Raw genomic sequence first — 12,246 nt, 5'->3', positions numbered from 1 at the left:
GGAGCGGTGTGTGGTACAGTAGATATATGCGCTGGGTATTGCATAACCAGCCGAGGGGCGGGAGGGAGGCTGCTGACATTTACGTAATTACCCAAAGGATAGCCAGAGGCCAGAGTTAAGGTGGAGACTTTCTCGGTGTCTTTTGCTTATTGACTCTGGAACACTTTCCGCCGCAATTTAGTTACCCTGTAGCTTTTACAGAGCTCTAATGCAAACAGATGCTGTTGCGGCGCAGGCGTGAAGGGGCACAGAGAAGAGGCGAAATATGCCCTGGTGGCTGTCGGCATGGGACAGCACAAATAAACACGCCGCCTGCTTGTCCTACCCCAGCGGCCCCGGGAGAAGCGGGGAGGGGGGGGGCAGAAGCTACACACCCCCACACCGCAACAAGCCTGTCAAGCACGCAACACGCGGGGGACAGGGAGCCCCGAGGCCCTTCCCCGCGAGTGGAGGCTGTGGTCCGTGCAGTGGCAGCGAGGTGAAGAACTTTGAAGCCTTTGTAGGAAATTAAAGAGAAAGATGCGCGGGGGAATGAGGCCTGTGAGTATGGGTAGAACTGGGGGGGAGGACAGTCTTTGTATGGAAGTGTCTGTTTGCAGTGTGAAGGTTCCTCCTGTGTGTGTTTGTGGGGCTGTGGAGTGAGGGTGTGTAGCGACCAAGTGTGTGTGTAAGGGGAGTGATGTGTGCGTCTAGAGAGTGCAGCTCGGTGTGGCTGTGTATTTATGGTGACAGAGCGTGTCTGGGGCGGGGAGGGGGAGGGAAGATGAGGGGAGCTGACTTTTTGCTGTGTGGGGGACTGAGCACCTCTATGTGTAGGGAGGAGTCATCTGAACAAAAACAAAGCCCTTGTTCTTATAGTCAGTGATAAAAATGTCAAATAGAACATAAAAAACACTGCACCTTTATAGGTTGTTTGATCTGAAGTGTGATTAGGCAGAGTGTAGCTGTTAAGAAATTAAAAATAAAAACTCTCGCAAGTGGCTAGAAGTATTATAGTTTCGAAGTCATTGCACAACTGTTTTTAGGTACATATCTGTCAGCTAGTCCCAGTACGGGTAATCCTCCAATGAATTACAGTTAATCGTTGGTTAGCAAAAAGCCTGCTGAAGCTACCCTGATTCCTTAATGGGTGTGTTCCCTGCTGTTAGCCAGTTGGCATTTTGTGCTACAGAGCATCTACTGTATGCATGAGAGTAGAGCTAGTGTTTTCTTTCCCTGAACTTCAAGGACAATGTAAGTATTTCTTCTACTGACTTAAATTTCTCCTCTCATCCCAGTCATAAAATCCTCAAAAATAAGGAAATATTTTATAGCACCAATCATCACACATTTATTTATTTTCTAGTTGAATGGCCCTTTCTCACTCTTTAAGAACAGCTCACAAAGGTTCAGAAGGGGTGCTTGCCTACAGTCTAACGTTTGTCATACCTTTGCTTCTCTTCCCAGGGTACTAAAACAAAAAGAACACTAAATAAATTAGGCCATATCTACAATAGCACTTATGTCAGCAAAACTTTTGTCACTGGGGGTGTGAAAAAACACACCCCTAAGTGATATAAGTTTTGCTGGCTTGAGCATTCAAGTTCACAGTGCTGTCAGCCAGAGATGCTCTCCTGCCAACATAACTACTGCTGTTCATTGAGCTGGTTCTATTATATCCATGGGAGAGAATCACAGAATATCAGGGTTGGAAGGGACCTCAGAAGATCATCTAGTCCAACCCCCTGCTCAAAGCAAGGCCAATCCCCAATGTTTGCCCCAGATCCCTAAATGGTCCCCTCAAGGATTGAACTCACAACTCTGGGTTCAGCAGGCCAATGCTCAAACCACTGAGCTATCCCTCCCCAGCTCTCTCTCATCAGCGTAACGTAGCTACACAAGCACTCTTACAGCGTTACAGCTCTGCTGCTGTAAGCTTGTAAGTATAGACAAGGCCTTAGTTTGGTGTTGGTATGACTTTTGTTTATCATCCATGTTAGAAAATGACATGTGGGCAGCTAGAAATCCAGTTCTCCTCTCAGAACGTGTTTGAATTTACAGAGACAAGGTGGAACAGATTGTTTAGCACATATTTCAAGGGACCGTGCAAGGTGAAGTGACATTTGACCGTCTGACATGTGAGAGATAAGGTGAGTGAGATATCATCTTTTATTGGACTGACTTCTGTTGATGGAAGAGACTGAGGCCTGGTCTACACTAGATAATTAGGTTCATTTAACTACATCATTCCCCATGTAGACAACACTAGGTTAATGGAAGAATTTTTCTGATAACCTAGCTACCACCTTTCGGGGAGGTGGATTACATACACCAATGGAAGAACTCCTCCTGTCAGTGTAGGTAGTGCCTACACTGAAGTGCTGTGCTGCTGTAGCATTTTAAGTATAGACATACTGAGGCCTTGGCTACACTTGTGAGTTGGAGCACATTAAATCAGCCCTAACTCCTGAGGTGTCCACACTGGCAAGGCACATAGAGCGCCTGGATTCCATGGCTGGAGCGCCCCTGGTACTCCACCTCTATGAGAAGCGAGAAGCATAAACCTTGCTGCGCCCCAGCTGGAGCGCCGCAGTGCCAGTGTGGACGCCCTGGTCTATTAATGCACTCTGCTCGGCCTCCATGAAGTGTCCCACAATGCCTGTTCTAGCCACTCTGGTCATCACTTTGGTCTACTGCCCTGCCCTCAGGTGACCAACCATCAGACCCACCCTTTAAATTCTCCAGGAATTTTGAAATTTCCCTTCCTGTTTGCTCAGCAAGGCATAGAGTGCTCTCAGCAAATCTTCCCAGGTGACCATGCCTCCACGTGCCAGGTGATCCCCAGTATGGAGCAATGGCGAGGTGCTGGACCTCATCAGTGTTTTGGGGGAGGAAGCTGCCTAGTCCCAGCTGCACTTTCGCTGTAGGAATTATGATACCTACGGGCAGATTTCAAGGGCTATGATAGAAAGGGGCCATGACTGGGATGCAGTGCAGTGCAGCATTAAAGTGAAAGAGCTTTAGAATGCCTACCACGAAGTGCGGGAGGCAAACCGCCACTATGGTGCTGCCCCCACGACCTGCCGTTTCTACAAAGAGCTGGACGCGATACTTGGGGGCGACCCCACTTCCACTGCGAAGAGCGCTCAAAGGCCGTAGCAGCCCAGAGTTCAACAAGGCAGGAGGAGGAGGGCCCAGAGCCAGAGGACGGCCCGGCATCTCTGAATGCATGCAGCCAGGAGCTGTTTTCAAGCCAGGAGCAAGATAGCCAGTCGCAGCGGATGGTGCTTGTGGAAGAACAAACAGCAGAGGTGGTGCCCGGTAAGCAACTTTTATTTTGGGAAGGTAGTTGTTCGGTGCAGGCTCTTGGGGCAAGGAGGGTTGCAGAAAAAAGGGTTAGGGCCGCGTGCATGCCTAGATGTGGAATAGGGGGCGTTGATGTGCTCTCACATTGCGGTAATTGGCCTCGTTGATCTCATCAAAGGTCTCATGCAGAAGCTGGGCAATCTGCTTGCACAGATTCCTTGGCAGAGCTACTGTGCTCTTTGTCCCAGTCAGGCTAACATGTCCGTGCCACTGTGCCGTGAGGGGACCATTGCTGCACGCAGGCAAGTGGGATAAGGCCCAGCGCAGAAGCCTCATTGTAGTAGAAGACCCTCCCTTGCTTCCCAGGTCACCTTCTGCAGCGAGATATCTTCCAGGACGAACTCATCCTATGGAAAATGTGGGGACAGTGTTCAGTATAGGGGCCCCCTGCAGTTCTCCCCAAGCCACAGAACCCCAGAGGATAGTATAGCCCTGAAACAATCAGTCCCCCTTGCCCCTGTGCTCACTCACCATTTTGGGGCTCTCGTGGATTATGTGCACTTTGGGACGGGCACTTTCTGTTATTGTGTGCACTCTGCTTGTCTTTAAGTTCAGCCGAATCATTGCTCTGTCTAGTGTGAACAATGCTGCCTCTTAAGTGTTGCATTTTGGCTTTACAGATGCAACCTTGAGATCCCAGCTGTCCTTGTTATCAAAGGCTGAAAGGCTGTGAAGAACCAAGGAGGACCTTCTGCATGAAGTCATGCAGCAGTCCCTTACTGAAAATCAAAAAGTACGGGAGTGGTGGGAGACCGAAAGGAGGCTCCGCCAGCAGAATACGGATCACTGGCACCAAAGCATGGAGTGGTTCCTAAGCATTATGGAGTGACAAGCGGACTCGATGCAGGTGCTCATAGCACTACAGACGAAGCAGATCCACACCCATCCCCACCCCACTGGCACCCCTTGTCCCAAAACTCTTTCCCTTGTGCCCCCATGTCACTGCCAACCTACTTTCCCCAACATCCAGGTTCTTACCACCACCAGCTGCCTCCAACACCTGTAGCTTCACCACCCAGTCCTGAAAACTATGACCCTTACCCACTGTACTCAACCCCCATCACCATATATTTTAGCCAGCCTGAAGTGCAGCACTCACTGCACAGTACTCCAGACAGGAAGGCTAAATATGATAACAGGACATCCGCAAATCTGTGATTGTCCTGTTCCCCACCCTTCCCTCCTCCCACACAGCACAGATGTGTCATGCCATGTGTGGTTCCCCAGCAGTTGTATATCTTTTCAGTAAATGAATTTTTTGGTTTTGGAAACATTCTTTATTGCATTAAGTAAAGGATACCTTAGCCCAGGCACTGCAAGTCAGTGTAGCACACACAGATGCCTACTAGCATTGGAACCACTGCACTTTGCTCCTGTGCAGGGCACCAAACATCACTGGTGGCTTTCAGCATCAAATTGCTCCCTCAAGGTATCCCTAATCCTTATAGCCCTGTGTAGGGGCAAGGTTGCGGAAGATTGGCAAGGAGCTAAGTGGTGGACTGAGTACGTGACTGGATGTAAGTGGAGGATGCAGGCAGTTTCAATGAACTTTATCCGACAGACCCGGCCAAAAGATATTGTAGCATAGCTCAGCATATTTTTGCCTGTAAACAAGTCAGTTTATGTAATAAGCATAAATCATACATGTAAGAATGTAACCGGCTGTTGACCCCATGTAACCCCGAGATAAGCGCGGAGAATATAAAACCGCAGAAGACTCCCCCGCGGTGGAGTCCTGCCTGGTCAGCTGTCCCGAATGGCCAGAGTCCCCTGCAGTCCCTCCGCGCGTCCTAGGGGTTCCCCACGCAGATTGGAGTGTAAGTTCTTCCTTCCTTCAATAAAGCACAGTTTACTCTTCTTAGGCCTGAGTGTCCTTCTTTCGCTGATATCTTTCCCCCGCTCAGCCCTTGTCGGCACACCCTGCACTGGGCCCCTCTAATAGCCCTGGTCTCTGACTGTTCAAATTCAGCCTCCAGGTGTTGAACCTCCGAGTTCCATGCCTGAGTGAAGCTTTCACCCTTCCCTTCACAAATGTTATGGAGGGTACAGCACGCGGTTATAACCATGGGGATGTTGTCATCAGCCACATCCAGCTTCTCATACAGACAGTGCCAGCGGCCCTTTAAACAGCCAAAAGCACACTCAACAGTCATTCTGCACTAACTCAGCCTGTTGTTGAACCGCTCCTTGCTGCTGTCAAGGCTCCCTGTGTAGGGTTTCATGAGCCATGGCATTAAAAAGGGTAAGCAGGGTCTCCAAGGATCACAATGGGCATTTCAACTTCCCCTACGGTGATCTTCTGGTCTGGGAAGAAAGTCCTGGCTTGCAGCTTCCTGAACAGACCTGTGTTCCGAAAGATGCGTGCGTCATGCACCTTTCCGAACCAGCCTGCGTTAATGTCCATGAAACGCCCCCAGTGATCCACAAGCATCTGGAAAACCATCGAGAAATACCCTCTTTTGATTTATGTACTTGGAGACTAGGTGGTCTGGTGTCAGAATTGGAATATGCATCCCATCTATCGCCCCTTCGCAGTTAGGGAAACCCATTTGTGCAAAGCCAACCACAATGTCACGCACATTGCCCAGAGTCACGGTTCTTCGGAGCAGGATGCGATTAATGGCCCTGCACACTTGCATCAACATGATTCCAGCAGTCGACTTTCCCACTCCGAACTGGTTAGCGAGCTATCGGTAGCTGTTTGGAATTGCCAGCTTCCAGACTGCAATAGCCACGTGCTTCTCCACCGGCAGGGCAGCTCTAAATCTTGTGTCCTCGTGCCGCAGGGTGGGGCGAGCTCAGCACACAGTCCCATGAAAGTGGCTTTCCTCATCCGAAAGTTCTGCAGCCACTGCTCATCATCCCAGACTTGCATGACAATGCGATCCCACCACTCAGTGCTTGTTTCCCGAGCCCAAAAGCGGCATTCCGCTGTGGTGAGCATGTCCGTGAATGCCACAAGCCATCTTGTGTCATATGCATTATTCAAGTCGACATCATCATCGGACTCCTCACTGTCACTTTGTAGCTTCAGGAGTAACTCGACTGCAATTCATGACGTGCTGTCGAGACCCATCAGCATATTCCTCACAAGTTCGGGATCCATTTCTGCAGACCAAAAGGGAAGACAGAGCACGCAGTACAAGAACCATTGAAAGATGGGACCAGATATGGACGGAAGCACAGGGATTGCTGGGTTGCAAAGCGATGCATCATGGGGCATTGGGACAGGACCCAAGATGCCCCGCACCCTCTGCCTACAAACCACAGTGCCAGAATGGGAAGAGGTGCTCTGTGGGATAGCTGCCCATAATGCACCACTCCCAATGCCGCTGCAAGTGCTGCAAATGTGGCTATGCCACAGCGCTTGCAGCAGACAGTGTGAACACATGGCAGCGCTTTCCCTGCTGCGGTCTACAAGGGCTGGTTTACCTCCTGGCACTCTACATCTGCAAGTGTAGCCATGCCCCAGAGACAAACTTTCGACCTACACAGAGCTAGGTGGAACAGAATGTTAAGCATAGGAGTTAACATGTTGCGAGGCACCATTCAAAATTAACTGGGCCATTGGCACCTCTGCAAGACATAGGACAAAGGACCATTAGTGGGTTACACATTGTTGTAAAGAGACATAAAACCAGTATCTCTATTAAGTGCATGATTTTTAGGCTATGTCTACACTGTGCACTTTACCACAGTCCTCTCCTGGTGTCAAAATAAAACCACCCCCAATGAGGGGCGGTAGCTTCTCTCCTGTCGATGAAGCGCCATCCACCCTGGCGCTTTTCATCGCTAAAACTTTTGTTGTTCAAGGGAGTGTTTTTTCACACCCCTGAGTTACACAAGTTTTAGCAATGAAAGTGCCAGTGTAGACGTAGTCTTAGTATCTAGCAACAGGGTAAATTTAAGCTTCCACGGTCATCTTTTGAAGGTATTGTCAGGTGTTATATGACGTTTTCCCTTCTTTTACTCACAATAGATTGAAACACTTTTTGCCTTTTTCCCCAACAAAAGCTAAATTCCCCCAAGACAGCAAAGACAAGATTATTTTAAAAATTCTGTGTCCAGAGTAAAAATGATTTTTGATTTCATTCTGTTAAGATTCTTATTAAAATATTATAATCCTGACTAGATTCCTGTTATCTTATTCTGCCATCTTAAATTAGTATTTGTCAGCAGAGTTAGGTCCGATGCAAAACACTCTTAACATTGTGCAAATTTAGGAAAGTGAATTGTGAATCAGCATTTTATCTTAATTCCACCTCTCATCATATTCATTCATGCCCTCCCTCAGAAGTGAAACAAGGTATCTTGAGTTCTTTTACATTTATCATAGAATATCAGGGTTGGAAGGGACCTCAGGAGGTCATCTAGTCCAACCCCCTGCTCAAAGCAGGACCAATCCCCAATTTTTGGCCCAGATCCCTAAATGGCCCCCTCAAGGATTGAACTCACAACCCTGGGTTTAGCAGACCAATGCTCAAACCACTGAGCTATCCCTCCCCCCAATTTACATCCCCAGTAATTTATTTCACATGCTTATTAATCTTTGTGCTAACTGTTTTTGTTCAAGTTTCTTTTATTCCCAGTTTTCTAACTTCTAGGGTCTGTGGTCAGGGTGTTGGAATTAAATATAAAGCCTTCCCATTTCTAGACAACCAGTTTACAAACAGCCAAGGCCAATGGTGACCAAACATTGCTATCACCTGGTGGCCGTATAAAAAGTTTGATTGTTTCAGGTCCAATTGCCAGTGGATCACAAAAACCACCAAGATAATTGACACCCTGTTGGAAGTCTCAGAAGAGAGATCTAACATTGAACATGAAGATGGAACTACTCATATGTAGAGTTGGTTTGTCTAGGTCAAGTCTGGGGCACTGTGGTAGAGCTGTGTGGGGAAGTTATTACTTTCCATGCTATGCATGTTGTGCAGATAAGAAATAGTTGAGCTTCAGGACTGTGAAATCCAGCATCTTCCACAAAACCGAAAACTACACAGAGCTTTTTGCTAAAAAGGATAGCCCTTTTTCCACTGTGAAAAAAATGTATCCCTATGAATCCTGGACATTTCATAGTTTTAACTACTTAAGATCTTCTCTTTTCTAAGGAGGATGAACCCAGTGCTTTAATCTTCCTTAGTAATTTAGATTCTTGCGATCTGGAGATCAGTCTCCAAGGCAATAATATCCTTCTATGTGGGTGGGAAATACTGGATATAGTATTACGAATGGAGTTTAGTTTCCTATTTCCTCATCTTTTTTTATCACTAGTTATAATCACCTACCAATCTGGACCTGGATCTTTCCCCAAGATCCACACACAAAGAGGAGCCTCTGTATGTAGAGCTCAACCCTCTTGCTTGAAAAGGGGGCCACTTCCACAGCACCTTGCCCTTCTACAAACCCTGTGAAGGGTACTCTGTGGGTCTGGAGTCCATACAAGGGGAAGAAGTTGACAGAATGGGGCTGATTGAGGAGACACACACATCATCTCCCCTCCTTTCAAGACCCATAGAGCATAAACAAAACAGACTGAATACAATATGAAGCTGTAGTAAATGTACTGTACAAACCCCCCTCTCCTCAGAGGAGCCTAAACACTACTATGGTTTTAGGGGAGGACCTGACTTTGGAACTTCAAAGGAGCCATGATGCTAGGGACTGCGTGAGCCAGAGACAGTAGGAATTAGAATTGGTACAGAGGTACCAGGCCACTGAATAGATGTCTCTGTTTTTTTACAGATGCCTCAAGATCCACCAGGCTTGGGGTGAACACCACAACAAATCCCTTGGGCGCAGGCAAAAACACACGCATGCGCGCCCTCTCCCCCCATTGGAATGATTGGTGAGGAACTCTATGAAGTGAACCTTGCCGAGATTATCTCTCAGATTTTTCTATGGGAAGAGATGAACTGAGTCAGGAAATCTTAAGCTAAATTCACAAGTGACTCTAAGTTATATGACCTACATGCTCTTCTGGACATCTTTAGTGTGTAAATTATACCAACTTTGATTCCCACTTACCAGCATGTAACTTATACCCCTTTATATATTACTTCTGAATTTGGCCTAAAGAGTTTAACTGAACTAAATTGATGTAACTTACCCAGAGAGAGGCCGGAAGAGAGGAGGTGTAGCCTAAAATGCAATTAACAAGAGGATATAAGATGTTAATTTACACTTTCTGGCACCATCTTAAACTTCCTTTGACACCTTTACACCCACTTGCAGACATGTAATTTACACCTCCTCTCATTTAACCTCCAAATATGACTTTCTAGGGGACATCCTGACTCCATTGACGTCAATGGCAAAATTCCTGTGGACTTCAACAGGGGCAGGATTTCATCCCTTGCCTTTAATTGTACCCATTAAACAGTACAAAATAATATTACAAATATTGATTAGCTTGGAGGGCAATAGTAGTAAAATAATTCTCAGGATTGTGAAATATGGTAAAATTGAATGAATTATTTTAAATTAAGGGCTATATTTTTAGAAAATTAATAAAATCTGGGGATATAGCTACTCGTTGTTTTACTATCACCTTTGCTTTCTATTCACTACAGTCTTTGTATCCATAAGAGTGTAAATGCATAAAGATCCATACACAGAAAAAAACCCTGTATGTGCTGATATTCTTGATGCCTGAGGAGTTCAGTGCATAAAAATGGTTCATGCTGACCAGCTGTTTCAATGTCTCTTGCTCAAGACGAGCAGTTACTGCAGGTTCCAGAGCATATATAATTGTAAGTAATATTATAAAGTTCAAAGAACTAAGCCAAAAAAAAAGTATATTAAAGAAAGCAGCAAATCATTTGACTGAAAGAACTGTGATTCAAAGTATTAATCAAAATAGTTCCCTGCATCTGGAGATATTTGTGGGAACTGCACTGGAAAAACATTTGTTCTGTAACATACTCTAGTTAAGTGAAAACTCAAGGAATAGATGTTCACATTGTAGCTGAGGCAAACATAAATGAGGCAATGTTTATTGGAGCTGTTGAGTGTGAAGAAAAAACAAAAGTTGCACAATAAGTGCACAGAATGAAGAAGGAAAATTTGCATGATACTATTTACACAGCAGCAGCCATCTTAGGTTAATGGATCATTCATAACCTTTACATTGCACAGAAGTGCAAAAGCAAATTTGACAACTGTGAATGACTTTCAAAGCCTGAAGTACAGATGAAAGGCAAAAAATAAGCTTGTACTGTAGGCATGTATTAGTTGAGCCAATGAAACAAAAAGAGGTGCGTAGAATGGACCAAAACTATTAGTGATCTACCACCAGAGCAACTTACGGTACTACCCTACTCAGAAAATAATGAGAAAGTAAAATCAGAGTAAAAGAAATCTACCTTCCTCTGATTTTGTGTGTTACTCACAGATGCTAATTTATTCAAAATCTCTCTTCAATATGAAGGCCTCATGTAGTGCACATTTCATTAGGGTTCTGCAAAACAGCAGAACTTTAGTGAGGTATCTGTATTTCACTGAATAGTTTGATAACCACAGTAAAGGACTGAAGTATTTTCAAAGGCTCCAAATTGATGAGCACATGTGCAGCTAATTCAAATAACACTGCACCACCTGAGATTTTGACCTACTACTGCCAGTGCCACTGAAAGCAGAAACATGTTTTACTGTTTATTGTTAATATCAGACAGAATAATCTCTGGAAGGCGGTGAAGCATGTGAAAATGTGCCAAATTAAAGAGTGCATAAACATATAGACACAAGCTGTGACACTTAGCCAGCTATGAATGCCTCCACAGCTACGAAAATACTACCAGCATCCCCCATACATATTATTGAGCAGGAGGAATGACAAGATGGAGCCCTGTGGAATACTAAATAAAAACTCCTTTGGGAAAAATGATTCACAAAACTACCCTCAGAGAGAAAGAGATAAATCACCTGTGGACATCTCCTTCCACTCCTCCAAGAGTTCACAGGTGAATCAGATACCTCATGGTCAACAGTACAGAAGGCAGCAAATTGATCTGATAATATAATGGATACCTGATATTCATCCATTGTCAGGAAGAAATCATCAACTAAGGCAACAAGTACAGTCTTCCTACCCTTTTATCTGACCCTGATCTGTGTACAGCCTGACAAGGCTCAAGGAGATTTGAAGCATCTAGTTAGAGTTGTCTCACTTCAACCCTCTGAATGATGTTAACTTTTTAATCCCTGACCACTGAAATAAGGCAGAGAGACAGCTTGTCTAACAACATTATGTTCTGGGAAATATTGGTTAGAGCCAATATTTTCTAGTGCATTGGTACATCAGTCATACCAACTAAGAAAAGTAAAACAGGTATTAAAATATCAAGACGTTTGAATTTCTACTACAGTAATTATTGATGAGTCATTTGTTGAAGCCTCTGTACTTTGCAAAATAGTTTGTAAATGTGTTCCAATGAAGTGAAAATTTAGTAGTAACCTTAAAGACATTAAGAGCTATAAAAAGGTTGTCACGGCAGCAACAATTAACAGAAAGACAAGAAGCTGTTGTTTTGTGCAGCACATCTCTGTGATACTGTTTCATTGTTATTGTGTGTTAAAGCTTTATGTGAATATTGGCCAGCCTAGTTAAAGCCTTGTGAAATATCTGACTCTCTTGCATTGTGGACTGTCTAGAATATTACTGGCAGACAGTCCCTAGAGTGGTAGATATTGGAAGGAATGCTTTCTATTGCTCAACAGTAACCTCTCTTATTAAGGAAATCCCACTGAGTCAAGGTCACAAGTATGCAAAAATTAGGGGCCCCAAACCTCTAAACTCTTTCACCTTTTACTGTTCTCCCTCCCACCGCCCATCCAACACAAGCATTGGGTCAGATTCCCCTCCAATTTTTTCAATTCAGTTCAACTCAATGAGACTTTACTGCC

The 12,246-nt window shown here is 45.2% G+C and overlaps 1 long non-coding RNA gene across 2 annotated transcripts; it reads left to right on the top strand.

The window, feature by feature from the left end:
* The first annotated feature begins 27 nt into the window (after positions 1-27).
* LOC140911577 (uncharacterized) lies at positions 28-11,664 on the top strand. 2 transcript variants are annotated; one of them, XR_012159049.1, is made up of 4 exons: positions 28-540; positions 2,041-2,129; positions 3,077-3,300; positions 3,966-5,187. It is a non-coding gene; the product is annotated as an uncharacterized lncRNA (long non-coding RNA). The 2 variants fall into 2 exon arrangements; XR_012159048.1 differs by lacking the exons at positions 3,077-3,300; positions 3,966-5,187 and adding an exon at positions 9,088-11,664 and having other exon boundaries at positions 29-540.
* Positions 11,665-12,246: the final 582 nt, after the last annotated feature.

Source organism: Lepidochelys kempii, chromosome 5 (genome assembly GCF_965140265.1).
Source record: "Lepidochelys kempii isolate rLepKem1 chromosome 5, rLepKem1.hap2, whole genome shotgun sequence".
NCBI lineage: Eukaryota > Metazoa > Chordata > Testudines > Cheloniidae > Lepidochelys > Lepidochelys kempii.
Note: the sequence above shows the minus strand (reverse complement) of the source record. Positions and strands in the feature narration are given on the sequence as shown.